At 39.7% G+C, this 9,166-nt stretch overlaps 1 long non-coding RNA gene across 1 annotated transcript; it reads right to left on the reverse strand.

Annotated features, from left to right (window-relative positions):
* Window positions 1-8,134: 8,134 nt before the first annotated feature.
* Window positions 8,135-8,517, reverse strand: LOC306975441. Its single transcript, XR_013793705.1, has 3 exons — window positions 8,416-8,517; window positions 8,270-8,347; window positions 8,135-8,199 (listed from the first exon to the last, which is right to left on the reverse strand). It is a non-coding gene; the product is annotated as an uncharacterized lncRNA (long non-coding RNA).
* Window positions 8,518-9,166: the final 649 nt, after the last annotated feature.

Raw genomic sequence — 9,166 nt, forward strand, 5'->3', positions numbered from 1 at the left:
GCAATTCAATATGTAAAGAGTTGATGCAATGTCTTTATATATTTAGCATATGGCCAGTTGAATCCGAATATCTAAATTTCCCCTCATTCCTTTGTTTGATTGACTGTTTGCAAGTCTTATATAGAAATATGCACAGATCTTTTGTGTTTGTGGCATCGAAAATATACTATTTGAGATTTAAAGAGGCATTAAAAAGTATTATTGCTGCCATCTATGAACCCTAAGTAGTTTTTAGATTACTTCCTGGTTTATGCTTTTCCGGACACTCAAAGACACTCGAAAACGCGTTACATTACGATGAACCTTTAAAGTGATCAGATGCTTGGTTAAAGGCGGTGGCGGTAACAAAATGTCTGCAGGAGCTGAAGATGGCTCCTGCTGAATCTTTAATGAGCTCCGGGTCTGGAGCACGTAACTACCTTCTGTCACCGATTAAAGAGACACGATGAACCTTGAACACAAGCAGGTGTATTTTATGTCGGTCATTGCAATAGAAAAGGAATTTGTCATTGAAATTTACTTTATTGATCCACAAGGAGAATTGCGTCGTCACAGTAGCTAAATAAAAGTATTCCAAAAAGTAAAAGCAATGCCTCTAATAAATGACAAATGTGTGGAAATAACGGATTAGGTACTTATGCAAATCTGATAATGGTATTTATAATGCAGTACAAATACAATGAACAGTGGAGAATTGACATGAATGATATGTCCTTTTTGGTGGACCTTTAGATAATCCAGTCACAATTTGGAAGCAAAGTTTATTTTATTTCCTTTATTGAAGCAGGCAAAACATTAAAGCAGTACTAAGTATCTCTTGCCCCTAGAGGCCACAAGCGCCACTACAGGTGTCGTAGCATGTTGTGGTTTTTTATCTTATTAATTGTCTTGGAGAGTAAATACTACGTTGACAGAAAAGGCGAAGGGAGAGGGATATTATACATCCAATTATACAATGGAGATCATTTTTTTCATTCAAACTTGGCTGTAAATACTGTTTAAGTGGCGCTAACCCACAGTTAGCTTTGCCCGTTAGCCTGTTAGCTTCTTTGTGATTCCATTAGTGTGTATTGGGGACTCTGACCTGGTACAGGGAAAGTTGCAATTATGTTTTTCTGGCCAGAGACACCAGGGGAAGATGAAAGACCCTCCAATCATCCCATTAACCCCTAGAGGAACTACGGAAATAATTTATTAAGGTAAACAAGTTACTTGGTACTGCTGTAAGAACAAATTCTTATCTACATTTTTTTTTTTGCTGAAATGAGGGGGGACTTTTGAGAAGAGGGAACAATATTTCCCCAAAAAATGCAGTCTGTGGCACAGGGAACATGTCACTGGTCAAGGGAAGCATGGATGAATAGATTCAATTAAATTCCAACAAATGCTGGAAGAAACACAACATCATGAAGGTCATCCCAAACATCACTGAAACTCTATGACCGACCTCCGAAAAGCAGTATGTGTAAGACAGCCCAGAAATTTGTAGACCTTTAATAATACTTCTAATTGTAAAGAAGCTAGTATTGAAAGACTGGCTGCCTATAACAGAGTTTACAAGTTGAGATACTTGCCAAAGAGATAAGGTTAACTCTTATTAACCCTCACCTTAACTGAGCACTTCTTCAGCTTTACCCAAATCTAAACGCTTCTTGAAAAAAGCGTCAAACTAGGGACAAGAATGTGGAGAAAACAAGGATGAAAACGCAGCAAAAAGTTACCCAAAAAACCATCCAAAAAGCAACAAGAATGTGACAAAAAATCAACAAAAGCACAACAAGTAAGTAACAATAGCAACAAAAAAGGAACACAAAAGTGACACAAAAACAAAATGCGATGAAAATGCAAGGGTCAGTACTGTAGGTCTTAGCTTTCAAATGAAGCTTTACACTGGCCTATGGTTGTAAGCTCTGGTCGAAAATCCTTTAGATTTGGGTAATGCCAAACTGGAGAAAATACACTTGGTTTGGGCAGGGGTTAAGAGGTTAGGGTGTTCTTCATTGGCTCTCTGCATTTTACCCACCCTTTGATGCCACTGGGGCAACACCCAGGGACCCATCTCCTGATGTGGAGCCAGGCTGATGGTCAGATTCACCTGGCTGAAGGATTAACCAATTGTGCATATTTTTGGTTGATGGAAGAAGCCGGTGCACCCATCCAGACACAGAGAGAAAAACATGCAAACTCCGCACAGCAGGCCCCGCACAGTGCCACCGTGCTGCATGGTGGGGGTCTATAGTTGTTTACTCTGCAAACCCAAACTTTTGCCGTGGCCTTTTTTTTCCTTTCCTGTTATTTTGGAAAAGCAAAAGATGAAAATAAAACCTGATTTTGGGAATTGTTCATGTAGAGATCATCTTGTAGGGAAGCTGGCCGCAGGTGGTCGAAATGGGCAGGCAGACTTGACAAATATAGTTCTTACCAGACTTTTATTTTTCACACAAAGGCACTTCTGAGTGACAAACATCATATGCCTGAACAAAATGGCCTCCCTGTGACTTATACCTCTCCTCATGGGAAAGGACCTCCCACCGGAAAGTACCATTATCTTGATGGGTAAGTTAAAACAATAAGTTTTCACTTTTGACATAAACATGAATAGGTTGAGTCCAAAATGATAAGTGTTCAAATCAAATGAATAAAAGGCAAAATACAAACCAAAATACACAAGGAAATTCAAAGCAAAGTTTAAACCAATTTCCCCCCTACCACATGGTTCAGCCTGAGATTTTAAAATGGCCGACAAAGACCACGCCTTCCCTTTGATCCAACCATGTGGCACAGGTAAGTTTGTATACTGACAAAATTAACAGTTTTAAACAGACAATGTGAAGTGCAATTATTAACTTAACAAACTGCACGTGAATCTAATGATTATTGTTAGCTGATGTATATTGCAATTTACACAAACAAAGCAAAATGTCCGATTGCTTTCTTCATATTATCCGACCTTTTTAGACCAAACTGTTTGTGCCAACCACCTGACTCATCTTTTTAATGCTGGGGAAAACTCAGGCCCCAGGAGAACCCCATCAAAACACTGGAATACAGACATCAAAGCCCTACAGCGAGAGCACCAACCACCCTGCTCGACCACGCCGTACATGATATTTTTTGTTTGAAATCCCCTGTCAAACACGGCTTCTATTGATAGTTGGGGTGCGCTCGGTCTTCATGAATTAGCCATGCTGCGAGTCTGCAGCGGAGGCTAAAGTATCTGCTCTCCAATGGAACCGGGCTCTGAATAATTGACGCTGCCCGAGCCGGCGTTACATGTGGCATCCTAATTATACCTGATCAGCCCCAACGGCGGACAGCAGCAGGAACAGCAAGTGTCACAAACCACAGGCCTCTGGGGGGTTGGACTGCAGGTGGGGAATGTAAACCAGAAGTCATGGTATCACTGTTATTAAGGAGTGAAATGAAGATGAAAACTGGCTTGATTATTTCAAATTTCAATTAATTTTGTTGTATCGTGTATATATAAGAATGATATATTTGTCCGATATCAGTGGTGTATTCTTTGGAAACTCTTTACATCAAGTATTTTATTTTTGCTTACTTGTTTTAAACCCTTCACTCCCACCTGAACCGAGCACATTTTCTCTAGTTTGGCTTTACCCCAATCCAAAAGCTTCTGGAAAAAAGGAGAGAAAATAGCGACAGAGCTGAGATGAAAAACAATGAAGATGTGACAAAAAAGTAACAAAACTTAGACAAAAAAAATGACAAAAATTTGATGAAAAAAATGATGAAAAAGTGGCAAAAATGTCACAAAATTTACCAAAAATTACAAAAAAAATTTGGCAGAAAAGGACAAAAAAATGACAAAGTGACAAAAAATGATGAAAAAATTAACAAAAAATTGATGAACATGTGACAAAAAGTGACAAAAAATGTACTATTTGATGAAAAAAATTACAAAAAAGTTACAAAAAATGTGTTTAAACCCCCCCCAAAAAAATTATGGAAAAAAATCTGATGACATGAGGAAAAAGATCCATCTAGATGAGTTTTGTAGATCTTAGCTTTCAAATGAGGCATCACACTGGCCTACAGGATTTGGGTAAAGCTGAACTGGAGAAAATGCTCTCGGTTCAGGCGGGAGTTAAGAGGTTAATTGTTTGGGCCACAACATTTTGCTTCTACTTGGGTAAAACTAAGGCCCTATTCCTGATTTTTGTTTTGGTTTACAACAATGAAAGAGGAAGCAAAAGTTTAAAGAGTTGCCGTCTAAAGGGCCTATTTCACCAGCGTTGCGGAGACTAGTTGGAGAGTCACCGTTGGTCACAGAGATGTCTCCAAGACGTCCCCTGGCATAAGGCGAGTCTCCAAGGTAGTTTAGTTTAGTTTATTATTTGTCACACACACATATACTGTATACGTATATAATATAACATGCAGTGAAATTTCCTTTGGTACTGTCCAGCTGCCACAACAACAACAACAACAACATAGACAAGACAATATTACTACAGGAGGAGGTGCTCGGAGTCAGATTTATTAAGCAGCCTCAGGATAGAAGCTTCTCCTCATCCTCTCAGTTGTAGTCTTGGGAAGGCGGTATCGAATCCCTGATGGGAGCAGAAAGAACAGGTTATTCTCAGGGTGGCTGGTGTCCCTCATGATCTTCTTGGCCCTACATTGGCATCTCTGAGCGTAAATGTTGTCCAGTTTAGGAAGACTGATCTTCAGGATCCTCTCTGGCGAGTGGACCACTTTCTTGAGAGCCCCCCATCCACTGTGATGCTGCCAGTCCAGATGCTCTCAGTGGTGCAGCTGTAAAAGTTTTTTAGGTGAGCGTCTAAAGTCTTTCAGTCGTCTGAGATGGTACAGGCGTTGACGAGCCTTTTTTACCAAAAAAATTGCTGCACGTGGGAAATGTAAACCAGAAGTCATGGTATGGTAGATGTCAATGTCACTGTTACTAAGGAGTGAAATGAAGATGAAAACTGGCTTCCTCTGGCAATAAGACGAGTCTCCAGGTAGTTTAGTTTAGTTTATTATTTGTCACACACACACATATATATGCATACAATATACAATTTTCTTTTGTACCGTCCAGTGGTGCAGCTGTAAAAGTTTTTTAGGTGAGAGTCTAAAGTCTTTCAGTTGTCTGAGATGGTACAGGCGTTGGCGAACTAAAGATTTAGTATGTGTGTTGTCCAGCTCAGGTCCTGGGATATGTGCACCCCCAGATATTTAACACTGCCCACTCTCTCTACTGGTGTTCCCTCATTGTTGATGGGATGGTAGTGTTCTGGTTTTACCATACTCTCATACACATCGAGTTTCTGGACCTTCACAATTGAGCTCCGTTATCAGGTGGGAGGGGCGAACTCCTTTGAAACAATTGGATCTGATTTTCGCTAGCTTTGGTCATGACGTGTAATGCACCCAAGTGAGTGAAGCAGCTATCATAACTCTTGGGGGCATTCCTTGCGTATTCCAACGCTTCAATTTTAATTTATGGATATTTGGGATGGCTAAGGCCAGGCTAGGATAGAACAATAATATGCACAAGTCGCCTAATATTCAAACAGTTAAAGTGTTGATGACATTCTCTGTAGCTCCTTAAGGCTGATTTGTTCTAAATTGCTCTTAAACACACCATGTTATTACATTTGACTGAAAATAAAAATGTGTCAAGAGCATTTTGTAATCAGTGTCTCAAAACATAATTATTATTATTACATCATGCATTGGGGATGTTTATTACAAAATGAAGGGACAATTTTATTACACTGGACTTTAATTTCATAATGCAGTGTTACTACATCACATGATGTTATTACATAATGCAGTGTTACTACATCACATGATGTTATTACATAATGCAGTGTTACTACATCACATGATGTTATTACATAATGCAGTGTTACTACATCACATGATGTTATTACATACTGCAGTGTTACTACATCACATGATGTTATTACATAATGCAGTGTTACTACATCACATGATGTTATTACATAATGCAGTGTTACTACATCACATGATGTTATTACATACTGCAGTGTTACTACATCACATGATGTTATTACATAATGCAGTGTTACTACATCACATGATGTAATTACATAATGCAGCTTATTATACGGCTCTTCACAACGTAAGTAGAAGCTCCGTTGATTTGAATGGGATTTCCCAACGTTCTACCGGTCATTATTTTCTGATAAAGGACCTCTGAGAAAAATAATGACCGCTGCCAATGGCAACGGAGTTGGTGCTTTCATATCACTCCGCGCGTACGTAGCAGCGACACTATCTCTGTCCCCGTCACTGCGAGAGAAGTTGGGGGAATTGCTCGTGAAGTTGGCGTGAGTTTGACTTTCAACTTACCCAGAGATTCACTCCCATTCCTCCTCTCCAACTGCGCCTTCAACTAAGTAGCTAGGCTAGCTACTAGCCTTGCTGCTTCTAGCCTAGCAAAACGTTGCCGAGCAACTATTTGTCGCGGAAGTCATTAAATAAACCTTTCGACCTTCATAAAAGCGTACAAAGTTTATGTTGTGTGTGTTCAGTTGGCAAATGGCCGTATAATAAGCGGGATAATGTATAGAACGCTGGAGCAGGTCGACACCGGTTCGCCCAGTCGGTGCTTATTTTCCCAATAATGACCAGCGTTCTATACATTATCCCTTACTTAACAGGGACTGAAAACTTCAGGGGCTTTTTTCACAGATGCAGGAATATTTCTGAGAGCAAGTGTGGTCATTCCAGTTGTCATAATATCCCACTGTACCACAATGTTCATTAGATCCCTTGTTGTTTGGCTCGCCTCTATGCCAAAAGCTGAAAGGAAACAGTTATTGAGAAATGGATTTGTTGAGCGTGAGTGAATATTTATAGAACCTTGTGTTAACCAATGATCCGTCCACCCATCTCCAAACGCCCTCCTGCTCCAAGTCACTCAGTCCAATCCATGTTACTCCACTGAACTTACGAGCAAATTCCTGAGTAAGAGAGAAGCTGTTAAGCCATATGTCCAGTTGTTACATGTGGGTCCATGTCTGCAGACCTGCTCCTGAATGCTGTTGATGATTATGAGGTCCGCTCCACTCTCCTGACAGATCTTCCTGCTCTCGCTCCAGCTCTGCGTTGTGTTGGAGCCCAGATACCAACTACCTTCAAAATACTGCCAGCCCTTAGAGGCGAGATTCTCTGAAAATACAATTTCTCTATTCAAAAATGTATATTTGACCTTTTTTAAAGTGAATAAATAAAGTGTCTAAAGTCAATAAAGTATAATTGCAAATGTAATGTACAACATGATGAAACTCAGCATGTGTTGTTTTTACATAAATGCAGTATTTGGAGGTTATACAATCTTCTTTCTTTGTGCTGTAAAACTGCATGGCATTGAGACCCACAATCCCCTTGGCATGACAAGCCGTGAACCAAATACGACTTAGACCCAGAAAAGCTGAAATGGTCATCAAAATAGCCCGATCATTTTAACAGACTCAAGTAGTAATTCTATTCTTTTTCTGTATAAATATTAAAATAAATGGCATCACTACCTTGATACATTGTACCTAACTAAATTGTGTACAGTGTAATTTACTCTGTAACAATAACTTGTACCTATGTAGTAGTACGTACATAATGGAATAACTTGTATTAGTACTTTGTAAGTACATAATGTAATAGGACACAAGAGGGTTAGGGTTAGACATTACATTATGTACCTACAAACTACAAATACATATTATTCCACTGTGTATGTGACCCATAAGTACAACTTACTACACATTGCTATAAAGCCCATTACATTGTAGTAAATTTAGTTAGGTACAATGCATCAAGGGTAGTGTAAAATAAAGTGATGCCCAATAAATGTTTTGTGGGAACGGCTCGCAGCCCAACTAGTGCGTTTTCGGGACCTACCATCACTTTGTCAAATACTGTTGAAAAATCTAAAAATCATGTTTTTTTTAAGATCACTGTTGATTTAAGCATCGACTTCAAACCCACAATCATGATCAAAACCACTATTCTAACAGAGTGAGGTCGTTTTTGTTATATACTGTATATATTTTTTTGTAGAACCATTAATATCATGATTCCGTGACCCTCCAGTTGAGAACTACTGTATATTTACTTTAGGTGCAAACTTTGACTCACCAATGTCCTGCAGTTTCTGCTTCAGTGCGTCTCTTTCCTGAAGAATTTGTTGGTTTTTGGTCTCCATTGCTGAAAGAAAGTCAAAGCTTCTGTTTATTTTTGCTGTTACTTCTATGACTCTTACTGTTTTAAAACTCACCGATGCGGAGGTAAAGGTTGAGAGCTTGTATAACACAAAACAGGCCAAATCCGATGAAGATCAGAGGAATCCATTTCCCTTTAAAAGATATAACTACTGTATGAACGATTGAACCTATGGCAGTGGCATTATACAAATTCTCTTACTTGAGCGTGTGCCAGTGTGCTCCTCTTTTGTGCGGTGGATGGTTCTTCTTCTCCTGACCTGAGGCTCCTCCATCCTTCACTCACTGAAGCCCCACAGTCCAGCACTGAGCTGAGCAGTAAGAGTGCAGTAGATTACATGTCACGCAGGCTGATCACAATCTGTGTCGCTTTATCTCATGGAAACTATCAGCAAAGGAAATGTAAAAAAAAAAACATATCTTTATCTATTTGTCATGATCGCATGCAAATACATACAGGAAGTAAAATGCTCTAATATAGGCTGGGGCCTTTATTTACTCAAGGGCATCTAGGACCAGGCCTTTATTGGAACCAGGCCACAATTAGAGACAGGCCTTTATTTCTATTTGAGCAAAATGGACCACCAGGAAAAGGAAGAAAAATGAGATTTGTGTCCATTTGCACCTAAAATATTAGGTTCATTTATTAACATTTCAAACCCTCTCCCAGCGGCTGGAACATTGACACCTTTTATTTTGTCGGGACAACAGGAAGCGTTCCGTTGCTGTTAGCGGAACATTGACATCAATGTCACTGCAGGTTTCTCTTTGTCTTTTACCGCGGACCGGATTATTTGTTGTTATCTTGTGTAAAAGTCGAGTTTAGACCAATGGGCGCTGGCTGCTCTGCTTTATGACCACGACACTGGGGGCCGCCATTGCTCCGCCATTGCTGTAGTACCTCCATATCGCCACTAGGCTCCCATTGAAAAGCATTGGATTTTAGACACATT

Source organism: Gobius niger, assembly GCF_951799975.1.
Source record: "Gobius niger genome assembly, chromosome: 16".
Lineage (NCBI taxonomy): Eukaryota > Metazoa > Chordata > Actinopteri > Gobiiformes > Gobiidae > Gobius > Gobius niger.